This window comes from Hyperolius riggenbachi, chromosome 7 (genome assembly GCF_040937935.1).
Source record: "Hyperolius riggenbachi isolate aHypRig1 chromosome 7, aHypRig1.pri, whole genome shotgun sequence".
Lineage (NCBI taxonomy): Eukaryota > Metazoa > Chordata > Amphibia > Anura > Hyperoliidae > Hyperolius > Hyperolius riggenbachi.
Genome location: NC_090652.1, coordinates 93525059 through 93538974, shown reverse-complemented (window position 1 = coordinate 93538974; position 13916 = coordinate 93525059).

Genomic DNA, 13916 nt, shown 5'->3' with positions numbered 1-13916 from the left:
GGATGGGTACCAGGCTTGCTGGGGAGCTAAGAATAGGTAGAGGCTGGATGGGAGCTTGTGATGGATACAGGCTAGCTGGGGCGCTACGGATGGGTACCAGGCTGGCTGGGGAGCTAAGGATAGGTAGAGGCTGGATGGGAGCTTGGGATGGATACAGGCTAGCTGGGGCGCTACGGATGGGTACCAGGCTGGCTGGGGAGCTGAGGATAGGTAGAGGCTGGATGGGAGCTTGTGATGGATACAGGCTAGCTGGGGTGCTACGGATGGGTAGCAGGCTGGCTGGGGATGGGTGCTAGGCTGAATGGGGAGCTGGAGAGGTCCCCATGCCTTTTCTGCACCACCACCAGGGGACAAGGTGATATGTGTTGTGTCTGTTGGTCTGACTTTGCTGGCTGACTCTGATTCTGTTAGTGGTATTGTAGAATCTTTACCTGTTTAGCAAATTCCAAAATAAGATGCTCCTGAGTGCTGTGAGAGGTTGATTGTCGCAGACTCGCAGTGGTCAGTGCTGGGTCAGTGGTATTTTGCGTGCCCATGGCCTGGAGTGCTATGCACATGACGTAAATCAGCGGGTCAGCACCTGAAAATAAGCTGACTAGGATGAACGGGGCTCTCAGTGTTTGAGCACAGTGGGCATGACTGCGGGGCTCCCTTCAGGTGTGGGGCCTGACTTGCCCATCCCAAAGGCCGACTCTGGCGGAGACAGTTGCAGTTCTGTGTGTCTGCTGGGTGCCTGGTCAGGTACAGAAAAGAACTGATTGGCACAGAGGGACAGAAGAAGGGACAGGGAGATAGAAGAAGGCACAAAGGAAAACAAAAGGAGGCACAAAGGGGGACAGAAGGAGATACTGGGAGAAAGAAGGAGGCAAAGGGGGGGGGGCAGAAGGAGGCACATGGGGACAGAAGGAGGTACATAAGAGGGCAGAAGAAGGCACAGGGAGACAGGAGGAGGCAGAGGGGGACTGAATGATGCATAGAGGTACAGAAGGAGGCACAAAGAGGCACAGGAGGCATAGGGGCACATAGTGAGAGGCACAGGGGAACAGAGGTGGCACAGATACATGGGGGGAGAGGGGGAAGTGGCACAGAGGGACACAGTGGTGGCTGCCTGCAACTTACTCTATCTGGATTTTGTGATGTCTGCTCTCCAGGGACCTGCAAAGCTGCTGCTCCTCAGGATGCAGAACTTCCTGCTGCTGCACACACGCAGCAGAAGCAGGTAATAGAGCACCTGTGGAGGCATGGCTTAGTCTGGGGCAGGGCTTTGTTCAGGGTTGGGGCTTAATCCAGGGGCATGGCGCCTCCCAGGGCCAATGGCACTCCAGGCAATGTCCTGGAATGCCTATGCCTAAAAACAACCCAGATTTCCTGCATCATATACTGGTACTTCATAAGCTGAGAGCCTCAGGTGTATTGAACTATGACGATTATAATCTACTCAGCCAATAAAAAGTATCGTCTAATGATGTGATAAACTGTTTGAAGGAGTTTAGCTATTTCATACTATTGTTGTTCCGTGATCCATACACATTTCTGTGGGGAGCCTTCTGTTGGAGTGGCAGCACAGCTGGGTGTTCCAGCATCATATCCAGCTAATGAGTGCTTTGATGATGTTATTGTGAGGAAAATAAGGAATGTTGTATATATTGCACCTGTTGAAACTGTTTCCATGCTTACTCCTGTCACAAGTGTTTGTTTGCTTCTGGCAAGACCTACATTTCAGGTTTTCTTATTAATTTGTCTATTTAGGTCTTGGCTATGAAATACCAGCTGGGCTGCTACTGCCATACACTCATTCACCTGGTGCTGCATACATCTAATAAGAGCGCCTGGAAAAAAGGGAGCGGGGTATAGCCAAAATTTTAAGCTATTGTCTATAACAAGATTTTTATAGTTTCTTCATCTTTATTCTAAAATAGAATAATAAATATGTTAAAATAACGGTAATAAATTGCAAAGTATCGTCTATAACATTGAAATATAAAGTTACAGTCGTAATAAGTAGTAAAACATTGGTAAATATTACCAATATTTTACTACAACTGCACCTAACCCTACTCTCACACAGAACCCTCCCTCTACCAATGCCTAACCCTTAGACCCCCATGGAGGTCCCTAAACCTTAGACCCCCTGGTGATGCCTAATCCTAAAACCCCCCTGGTGATGCCTAATCCTAAAACCCCCCCTGGTGGTGCCTAACCCTAAAGCCCCGTCTACACGGGGAGAGGTTGTAGCGATCCGGCGATTAGCCGCCGGATCGCCTCTTCCGCGTGCCTGCCGCGTCCCCGCTCGCCGCGCGTGCGCCGCATTCGATTCCCCGCTCGTGCCTGCACGTCCCCGCCAGCGCCGCTTATCTTCCCTGCCATTGTCCCCTCGCGGGGAGCGAGCAGGGAATCGGCGGTGCGGAGATCCGTCCTGTCGGATCTTATCAATCGAGCCGCATCAGCAGGAGCATCGCGGCCGCATCTACTCGTGTAGATGCGGCTTTAGATTCCTCTGATGGTGCCTAATTCTAAGACCCCCCTGGTGATTCCTAATCCTAAACCCCCCCCCCTGGTGGTGCCTAACCCTAAAGGGGCCCATACACCTAATGAATTTTTCGCCAATATACAGCAGATTCGATCACTGTGATCGAATCTGCTGTGAAATCGTTGCGCAAACGCTGACAGAACAATCGATTTCCATCTGAAATCAATCATTCCCTTCGAGCCGTCCATGCAGAAGATTTTGCTCGAACGGCGGCGGGTCAGGAGTGCGACGATAGTGGCGTTCGAATACCCGACGACCGACGCTAGCGGCAATACATTACCTGCTCCGCCGGCGCGGGTCCCCTGGTTCTCTCCGCTGTCTTCTTCTCCGCTGGGCTCCGGGTTCTGGCTGGCTTCACTTCCTGTCCCAGCAGGAAGTTTAAACAGTAGAGCGCCCTCTACTGTTTAAACTTCCCCCGGCAGGAAGTTCAGTGAAGCTGGAGCCGAATGCGGAGAAGAAGATAGCGGAGACCGGGGGACTCGCGCCGGCCGGATCAGGTAATGTATGCAGGGGGGCAGCGGCAGCTCCACAGATGATGAATCGATTTAATGCTGAAATCGATTCACAATCTGTTTGCAGTAAAGGCAGCCATACAATCCCTCACTGATCAGATTCGATCAGAGAGGGATCTATCTGTTGGTCGATCTGATGGCAAATCGACCAGTCTAAGGTCACCTTAAGACCTTTCTGGTGATGCCTAATCCTAAGACCCCCCCTGGTGGTGCCTAACCCTAATCACCCCCCTTCCTGACGCTTAGCCCTAAAAACCCCTTTCTCAGTTCCGATATTAGCAAACGATAATTTACAATATTCTAGTTCTCAAAACGAATTTCAAAACTATATTTTTGGAAACATTAATTCTGAAAATGAAAAATTTTGTTTGGACGGTTCTGGTGGCCGCTATACTGTATATTGGATGCCCAAATTTCTTCTTTGCAAATATCATTAATACAAAAAGCGATGAATCTGTAAAATAATGAAGTTATAAACAATAATTTACAATGTTGTAATCCTCAAAACTATTTTGAAAATGATATCTAAACAATAATTGTCAAAACGAAAAATTTCGATGGCCCTGGTGCCAGCTATTTTATGGACGCCCTAATTTCTTCTTTGGGTGCCCAATAGCCGATATTTTGCATTAGTGCCTGTTGTGCACCCAAATAGTCTATTAGCCACTGCCGCCCAAATTTCCTGTCCTGGTGTAGAGCGACCAGATTTTTATGGGTCCAACCTGGGACAGGAAAGGGGGGTGTGGGGAGGGGGCGAAAAGTGGGGAGGACTGAGGAGCGCGCAGCGATGAAGACCGGGGGGGCTGCCGCGGCGAAAAATGGGCGTGGCCATGACATTGTATGGGCGGAGCTAACGTAATAATGTAACAGTGAGGCATAAGAAAGCATTGTTTACGCCATGATGTGGACAAACGAGACTTTGCATCATGGGTGTGCAGAAACTGTGTGATGCTAATAGTATACCGTAACCACAAAGCAGCAAACAGCCATCTATGACCATTAAATAATAAATGCAGTAACAGTTACCCCGGACACCAGAAAATAAACGCAATGGGCAACATGTCAGCACAAAATAAACGCAATGCGGGCAACATGTCAGTATAAAATAAACGCAATGCGGGCAACATGTCAGTATAAAATAAACGCAATGCGGGCAACATGTCAGTATAAAATAAATGCAATGCGGGCAACATGTCAGTACAAAATAAACGCAATGCGGGCAAACATGTCAGTACAAAATAAACGCAATGCGGGCAAACATGTCAGTACAAAATAAACGCAATGCGGGCAAACATGTCAGTACAAAATAAACGCAATGCGGGCAAACATGTCAGTACAAAATAAACGCAATGCGGGCAACATGACAGTACAAAATAAACGCAATGCGGGCAAACATGTCAGTTCAAAATAAATGCAATGCGGGCAACATGTCAGTACAAAATAAACGCAATGCGGGCAAACATGTCAGTATAAAATAAACGCAATGCGGGCAACATGTCAGTACAAAATAAACGCAATGCGGGCAAACATTTCACCAGAAAATTAATGCAATGCGGGCAAACATTTCACCAGAAAATTACTGCAATGCGGGCAAACATTTCACCAGAAAATTACTGCAATGCAGACAAACATTTCACCAGAAAATTAACGCAGTGCGGGCAAACATTTCACCAGAAAATAAACGCAATGCAGGCAAATATTTCACCAGAAAATTAATGCAATGCGGGCAAACATTTCCCCAGAAAAGAAACGCAATGCGGGCAAACATTTCCCCAGAAAAGAAACGCAATGCGGGCAAACATTTCCCCAGAAAAGAAACGCAATGCGGGCAAAGATTTCACCAGAAAAGAAACGCAATGCGGGCAAACATTTCACTAGAAAGTAAACGCAATGCGGGCAAACATTTCACTAGAAAGTAAACGCAATGCGGGCAAACATTTCCCCAGAAAAGAAACGCAATGCAGGCAAACATTTCACTAGAAAGTAAACGCAATGCGGGCAAACATTTCACCAGAAAAGAAACGCAATGCAGGCAAACATTTCACCAGAAAAGAAACTCAATGCGGGCAACCATTTCACCAGAAAAGAAACGCAATGAACGATTTTAGGAAAAAAATGAATTGAGCAATTTCTGTCCAAAATTACGATTTCGATTCGATTCACGATTTCCTTCAAATCAAGCTTTGTTCCCCCCCTTTGTGCCTTTTTGTTCCCCCTCTGTCCCCCTGTCTCTCCTTGTGCCCCCTTTGCCTCTTCATGCCTCCTCTGGGTCTCTCTCTTGCCTCCTTTGTGTCTCTGTGCCCCCTCTGTGTCTCTCTTTGTGCCCCCTCTGTGTCTCCTGTGTCTCTCTCTGTGCCCATGCTGTCTCTCTCTGTGCCTCCTCTGTCCCCCAAGTTGCATCAATTCTGGACAAAGCTTCAAGCATGAGTCCAGCGATGCCCGTCTATCCACTTTGCCACCTGCAGGCTCTAATGCACGGCATACTTCCTGTATATCATGTGACATACAGGAACCCAAAGTTTTGCCAAGCACAAGAGGCGGCAGAGGGGATAGAGGATGGAAGGTATGTCCAACGCTGCGGGCCGCACACACTGGGACTTTGGGAAAGTTTGAAGGCGCTTCTTCAAACTTCCCCATGTGGAAATGACGTGATTGCGATATTCGCCGCTTTGACGATTCTGAAATTGTGATCTTGGTGATCGCGATTTCGATTTAAATTCGATTTATCTTTTAGGCCTAGCAATGCGGGCAAACATTTCACCAGAAAAGAAACGCAATGTGGGCAAACATGTCACCTGGAATAGAAACGCAATGTGGGCAAACATTTCACCTGGAAAAGAAACGCAATGCGGGCAAACATTTCACCTGGAAAAGAAACGCAATGCGGGCAAACATTTCACCAGAAAAGAAACGCAATGCGGGCAAACATTTCACCTGGAAAAGAAAGCATTTACTCACCTGGCAGAAGTCTCCGGCCTCTGGCGCGCTGCTCCCGGGACCACCTTCCTCCTGCTCTTGCCTCCCACGCTGACAGGGCTACGGCAAGATAGCGCCCGAAGCCCTGTACTGGAGACACAAATAGTCTCCAGTACAGGGCTTCGGCAGCCATCTTGCCGTAGCCCTGCTCGCCTGCCGCTGTCGAAACAGACACCGGAAGAAGGAGGCTGGAGCGGGGCTGCGGGCAATGAACTGGCACGGCGTCTATAGATGCCGCTGCCAGTTCATGAGGAAGGATAGAGTGGCCAGAGTCCCGAGGCCGGGACGTCCCGCTGCTGAAAGCGGGACGTTTCCCGGGACCTCATGCAGCCTGGGACAGCGGACCCCGAATATAGGACACGTCCTGGGCAATCCGGGACATCTGGTCACTCTATGCTGGTGCTGTAGTGACGCACTTGGCTCTTCCAGGAGCGAGCCTGCTTCTTACCCACTCCTGGGGCACCTGGGAAAATGAGAAGGCTACACACACCATACAATTAAGACTAGAAAACAGCAACAGGAGGTGGTAAGGGGCACAGTACTGTGCTTTATTTGTCATTGCTCTTAGTAGTTAGGACCTTAAAGAGAACCCGAGGCGGGGTTCTTACAACGCAATCCCCATACAGAGGCTGGGTCTGCCTATAGAGCCCAACCTCTGTTGCTATTTAGCTTCCTCCAAAACCCCCCCTGCGCGCTGTCAGACCCCATAAATCACAGCCACACTGTGCGGCTGTGTTTACCTCTTTGTCAGTCTCGGCTGCTCCCCCGCCTCCTGCATCGCTCCGGTCCCCGCCCGCGTCCCTTCCCTCCAATCAGCGGCGAGGGAAGGGACGTGGGTGGGGACCGAAGCGATTCAGTAGGGGGGGAGAGCGGAGACTGACATAAGAGAGAAAAACACAGCCCGCTGCGACACACTGCGTGTCGACAGTGCGGCTGTGATTTATGGGGGTCTCACAGCGCGCAGGGGGGGCTTTGGAGGAAGCTAAATAGCAACAGAGGCTGGGCTCTATAGGCAGACCCAGCCTCTGTATGGGGATTGCGTTGCAAGAACCACGCCTCGGGTTCTCTTTAAAGGGAATGCCCAAGCTCTTAAAAAAAAATCTACTTACCCGGGGCTTTCTTAAAGCCCCTTGCAGCCGACATGTCCCACGCCGTAGCTCCGCTCTCAACCACCGGCGCGGAGTCCGTGCCGGGGCAGAGACCAACCTCACGAAATAGTAGTATGATGGACTGCAAGTTTGGTGCTGCATCGATTTTTCCGGACTGCGGAGCCCAGTGGAAGGAAACAGGCTGAAACATTGGGGGCAATGATAAACGGATTTGTACAGCACACTGACTACACAACAGACTGTTCTAGCCAGCAAAAATCTAGTTTGGTGATGGGGGTTCGGGGGGAAGGGGCGTAGCTGGGAAATGGAACTGAACTCACTGAATGAAAACAGAACAGGAACAAATCTGCTGGAATGGAAATCGTATCTGTTTTTACAAATCCGTTTACCAGAAAGAGCCAGTGTAAACCGGCCCTTAGGGGCACACAAAGGCCTGCTATTCCTCATGTTTTATCCTAAAAAGAAAAGTCAGTAGATTTCTGTTAAATCAACTTTTATTGAAATAGTGGCAAGAAAAAACACGACGCGAGTTGTGCAACATACACAACCCTCATCCTAGATAAATGAAATAATTATAAACAACAGCACTTTACAGGTACAGAGCAGAGTTTCGATAAAGTCTTCCCCGAATCTTCGAAGGGCGTAAGTACGCCTTGTGGGGGTTACGGGAGCACAGTCATTTAGTGTCCTACCCACACAAGGACCATGGGAGCTTACACCTTGTTAAAGGTTGACAGAGTATTAATGGGAGGATTTAAAGTCCAGAGTCAGTTGGGGGAAAGTACCTGTGGATAAAAAGTGTTAAGTGCAGTTGAGCACAGAAGCAATAATGAAGTATAGACAAACAAGCAGGAGTCGGAATAAAACGGTTGGTATTGACTCATTTGTCATATGTTAATTATGCTAAATACCTAGAATTTGGTAAGATTAATGATAACCAAATGTTCAGAACAGAATATTTAACATAAAACCTAAGACATAAAACATAAAACAGGTCCATTGGTCGCCTTGTCTAGATGGGCAGATTTTTGGGTAACAATCAGTTTGAATTAAGGTCTCAACCTTTAGTAGCCAAGGTTCATGTGTATAAATTGAGGATGATCTAGGGTCATGTATTTAGGGGGGGGATCCCATTGTGGTGCCGGTTCTAGATTATTGACTGGGATGTGAGGAGGGGGGTGTATTTATTAACCCTTGGAATTCTTGGGAGTCTCTAAACTCTATCCAGGATGCCCAGTCTGCAGTAAAGGAGTCTACTGTGTTGTCGTCAGAGGCCATCAGTTCCTCCATATGCATTATATCAATCACTGATACCGCCCAATGCAAAATATTTGGTGCATGAGAAGATTTCCAAGATCTAGCTATCGCTGTTCTGGCAGCAGTCAATGCATGTCTCAAGAAGGACTTTTTGAGTCGAGAAATAGAGCCTGGAAGAATAGTAAGTAGTGCAGCCTCAGGTGTGATGCTATAGGTGGAGCTTGTCATTTTCTGGTAGCAAGTAGAAATGGCATTCCAAAAGGGTTGGATGTCTTTTCAGCCCCACCAGATGTGTTCTTGTGTTCCAGAGGCGGATCTGCATCTCCAACATATGTTAGACATATTAGGGTATATCTTGGCTAATGTCGATGGACATAGATACCAATTTGACATGAGTTTGTAATTGCGTTCCTGTAGCCACGAGGAGGTAAAGAGTTTATGGTTTACCGTAAAGGCTTTGGACCATTGTGTGGAAGAGAAATTCTGACCTAATGCAGTTTCCCATGCAGAGCAAAATGAGGGTTTTCCTCCATTGAGGGAGTTATTAAGTAGGCAGTATAGTTTGGACACCAGATGAGGTGGTTTATGGGCCTGTATACAGAGTTCCTCAAATGGAGTTAAGGACCTGGCGTAGTCCCCTCTGGATCTGATCTCCTTTATGAATGTCAGTGCTTGATATCTGCGTAGCCAGTTGCCTCCGGAGAATGTGGAGCACTCCGGGACAACAGGGGCAAAATGGGGTGGACGGAATACCTGTCTCAGTTGAGGCCAGTTTTCCCGTTTCCAGGAGAGAAATTGCGCATCCTCAACTCCAGGGGGAAAAAGCTTATTGTCGAATATGGGTGTTAGGGGCCTAAGTATGAAGATATTTTGCCCTTACCTACGAGTTTGTCCCATATGACCAGTGCCTGACTCAATAAGTAAGAAAAGGAGGAGCTTCTGACCCTGTAAGATGGAGGAAGCCACGGAGCCCCCTTTCCCTTAATGTCTGAAAAGGAGTCATCATGATATGTTTCTGGGTATGTGGGATCAGCATACATTGATTCTATAATTTTGGATAGGACCCCTGCCCTGTGATATATCCAAAAGTCTGGGACCCCCAAACCCCCATTATTCTTGTCCTTAGTTAAAGGGACTCCGAGCTCAGAAAAAAAGGAAAGTTGTACTCACCAGGGGCTTTTTCCAGCCCAGTGCTGGTCGGGAGGTCCCACGCCGGCGTCCTGGCTCCTCTCCTTCTCCCCGCTCCGGAATGGCTGGCAGGCCGCAGCCCGGGCGACACTCTCCCGAGTGTCGGGCTGCTTCTTCTGCATATGACGCGGATTACGTCACACGCCGGCCGCCTCGCGTCATCACAGCGGCCGGCGTGAAAGTACTGCGCATGCGCGAACAAATTCCGGAGCGGGGAGAAGGAGAGGAGCCAGGACGCCGGCGTGGGACCTCCCGACCAGCACTGGGCTGGAAAAAGCCCCTGGTGAGTACAACTTTCCTTTTTTTTCTGAGCTCGGAGTCCCTTTAACGTGGATAACTTTATTATAGGATGGCAACTTTTCCATATGAACTTGATGGATATGGATTTTAGTTCCTTAAAAAAGGAGGGGTGAATTTCTATGGGAACGGTTTGGAACAGGTATAGGGCCCTCTGAAGGACGTCCATTTTCAGAACATTGATACGACCAAACCAGGATAGGGGAAGAGACTCCCATTTATGTATGTCGTTTTTAATCTGCGAGAGAAGAGGTGAGTAATTGAGAGCAAATAATCTGGAAAGGTCTGATGGGATTTGGATTCCCAGATAGGTTAGCGAGCTAGTTTGCCATTTAAAGGGAAATGTATCCCTGATAATTCTGAAATCCCTGCTGCGTATAGAAATGTTTAAGCCTTCCGTCTTATTTATGTTAAGTTTAAAGTTGCTCATAGCCCCATATTTATCGCACTCCTGGAGGATTTGCGGTATTGAAGATAGGGGATTGGTGATGTACAGTAGCAAATCAACTGCGTAGAGGGATAGTTTGTGGTTGGTCGTAGTGGTATTAATCCCTGTCATAAGAGGGTTGTTGCGTAGGGCTATGGCTAGATGTTCCATTACTAGAGCATATAGGAGGGGGGAAAGGGGGCACCCCTGCCTAGTTCCATTGTGTATAGTAAACCTGTCAGAAAGTAGGCCGTTTACTCGCACACGTGCGGAGGGTTTATCATATAAGGCCATAATTTTGGATATGATATTGGGGCCTAGGCCTATTTGTAGAAGAGATAAGCGTAAAAAGGTCCAATCAACCCTATCAAATGCCTTTTCGGCGTCACATGATAGAATACATAGAGGGATCTTTTTTAATTTAGCATAGTGAATAAGGTTGATTGTCCTGTTCACGTTTATTTTAGCTTCTCTGTGGGGTATGAAGCCCACTTGATCACCATGTATCAGTGTGGGCATGAAAGATTGTAAGCGTCCTGCCAGTACTTTAGAGAAAGCCTTAATGTCCACATTTATCAACGAGATAGGCCTATAGTTTTCACATTTATTGGGGTCTTTCCCTTTCTTATGGAGTACAGAAATGTGGGCCTCAAGGGATTGGGATGGAAAAGAACATGATGGAGAGATGGCATTACATACTTTTGTAAAATAGGGGGAAAGTACATTTAAGAATTTTTTAAAGAATCTAACTGTAAAACCGTCTGGGCCAGGACATTTGCCGTTTGGCATAGATTTTATGGCCTGAACAAGTTCCTCTTCTGTAAGGGGTGTGTCTAAGGTGTCAGCAGCTGCTTGTGGTATTTGAGGAAGAGCTGTAGTATTGATGTATTCTTGGACCCTAAATACCATTTCCTGCGATGAAATGAAATTCCCACTATTTTGTATATTGTAGAGTTCTGCGTAAAAGTCTTTGAACGAGGAGGCTATGTCCATGGGGCTATGAGCAACCTGGCCTGATTTATTTTGAACCGATATGACATGGTTTGTTTGGTTTCTGGGGTGTAGTTGCTTTGCTAGTAAGCTGACACTTTTATTTCCAAATTTAAAGTGAGTTCCTTTGAATCTGTCCCTCATATTAAGATATTTCTGTTCGATGATGCTTTTCAATTCATTTCTGATGGTGCTTAACCTAACGTAGAGACCCTTCTCTAGAGATTTTTTATGAGCTTCCTCCATTAATTTTAGGATATGGGCTCCCCTTTTCCCTTTTCAATCTGGCTCCATGTTCTATGTAAACTCCTCTGAGTACGCACTTAAGAGCTTCCCATTGTATGGGTAACTTGGTGGAGTCAGAGGCGTGGTCACACAAAAAGGAGCTAATGGTGTGGGATATCTCACTGTGCATTGATCATCATTAAGTAAATTATCATTCAGTTTACTTACCACGACCAGGGTCTACGAATAAGATTAGGCCATTGGTATGAGAAAGAGATCGGAGAATGATCCGACCACAGTGCTGAGTCTATAGTAGCTGTGGGATTCTGATCCAGAAGGGACTGGGATACCAGAAAGAAGTCAATACATGAGTATGACTGTCTTGGGTGGGAATAATGTGTGTAGTTCTTGGTCGAGGGATTTAGGATCCACCAGATGTCTACTAGGCGGTATTTATTGAATAGCTGCCTAATTTTATTGAGGGAAGGCCTGGAGAGGGAGCTTTTTCCTGATGAGGAGTCCTCATGTGGGCGGAGTGTTAGATTGAAATCCCCTACCACTATCCATGTGCCAGAGGCAAAACCCCCTAGGATCCCGAAAACTCTATGTGCCCACCGAATCTGCCCCTGGTTTGGTAGATATAAATTAGCAATTGTAAACTCATGCCCAAAGGGTGAGACTTTAGCAAAGATGTACCTTCCCTCTTTGTCAATCTTGGAGTCTAAGACATTAATCGCAAGCGATTTATGAAAGGCGATTGAAACCCCTTTGGTTTTGCCTACTGGATTTGGACTATGAATCCAGATGGGATAGTATTTATTTTTGAAAGCTGGGATGGAGGAGGCCTTGAAGTGGGTCTCCTGGAGAAAAATGATATCCGCCTTAGCTTTATGAAGGCCATAGAGGATTTTGGAACGTTTTTCCGGGACATTAAACCCCTGTACATTAAGGGAGACACACTTCAAGGACCCCATTGTGGTTTCTGGGGAAAAATGTTACTTTTGATTATTGATACATTTTGTGATGAACCTGTGACTAGGTTGAGGCGAGACCAGCGAAATAACTGCATTAGGACCAATGGACAATATAAGCAGGGTAGTATATAACCCAGAATAGCATGTAAGACACACTGTGTAAGCCTAAAACAGACTCTACTTGGAGGAGGGGGGTAAACTTTATCTTTATCCAATGCGGATAAGAAAGCATATATGAACAGGGGAAAACACAGATACCATAGCTTAAGAGCGACCGTCTATGGTGAATTTAACAGATACACGTAGTGATCATACTGGCATATAACAAGATTGTCAACCTCAGATAATGTAGGGTGGTGATTAGTTTGTGCAAGGAGCAGTGCAGCAAACTCCTGTAAAACATTCAGTGGCTTGTAGCAAGAGATGGGAGTAGTAGTAAGGCAGAATATAAGGGGTGAAGAAATGTAGGTACTTAGAGGGGATAAGGGCTGGGAGGGGGGGGGGGGGGAGAGAAGAAAGGGGGTAGGAAGCAGGGAGGGGGAGTGGGACAGAGTAGGGATAGGTGAAGAAGCAGTAGATGCATTATTTGGAACACATAGTACTATATAACTGGTGCCTATGTTATATGAATGCATCGTTATGAGCTGCCATCAGCTTAATATGAAGATACATAGATTAGACTTATCAGTTGGGGTGTTAAAAGCCCCAATTTGTGCCTCACTCATTTGTGATAACACATTATCTTGTCATCTGGGAAGCAAAGGCGTTTCTTCAAGTGTTAGCCCTGTCATGGCTGCTGGAATGAGAGGCCTGTGAGACCTGGGAGCCCTGAGACAATCTAGAGGCCTGTGATCCTTTACGCTTTCTCTTTTTTGGAGCCACGCTTTGCCATTTGGTTTTAGGAGGAGACACCGGCAGGGAAGTCTTAGAGGGCCAGTCCGGGAGAGAGACTTGGGGGAGTTTGAAAGTGCCTAGAAGATTGGTCAGGTCTCCGAGCTGTTTAAAAGTGGCAGATTTCCCATTTCTGTAAGCAGTTAGCTGAAATGGTTAGCCCCATCTATACTTTATGTCATTGTCTCTGAGAACCTGAGTCAGGGGTTTCAGAGCCTTTCGCAGCTCAAGGGTTTTTCTGGAGAGATCCGGAAGAAGCATGATTGCTGTGTCGTTAAACATGATGGTATCGTGCTCTCTTGCTGCTGTCATAATTTCATCCTTTACTTTGAAAAAATGTATTCTGCAAATGATGTCAAGAAAAACAAAAGTTTGCTTTCCTAAAACAGAAAGAATTTGCGATAATTCAGGTTGGAGTGAGCTCGAGATGTCTCCCAGGCACCACTGCTGAATATATGCAAATTAACCATTGTACCCTTAGAAGCTAAACACACCTCCAGAACCGCTGGAATGCAATGATGTGTCAGCTTGTTAATATGT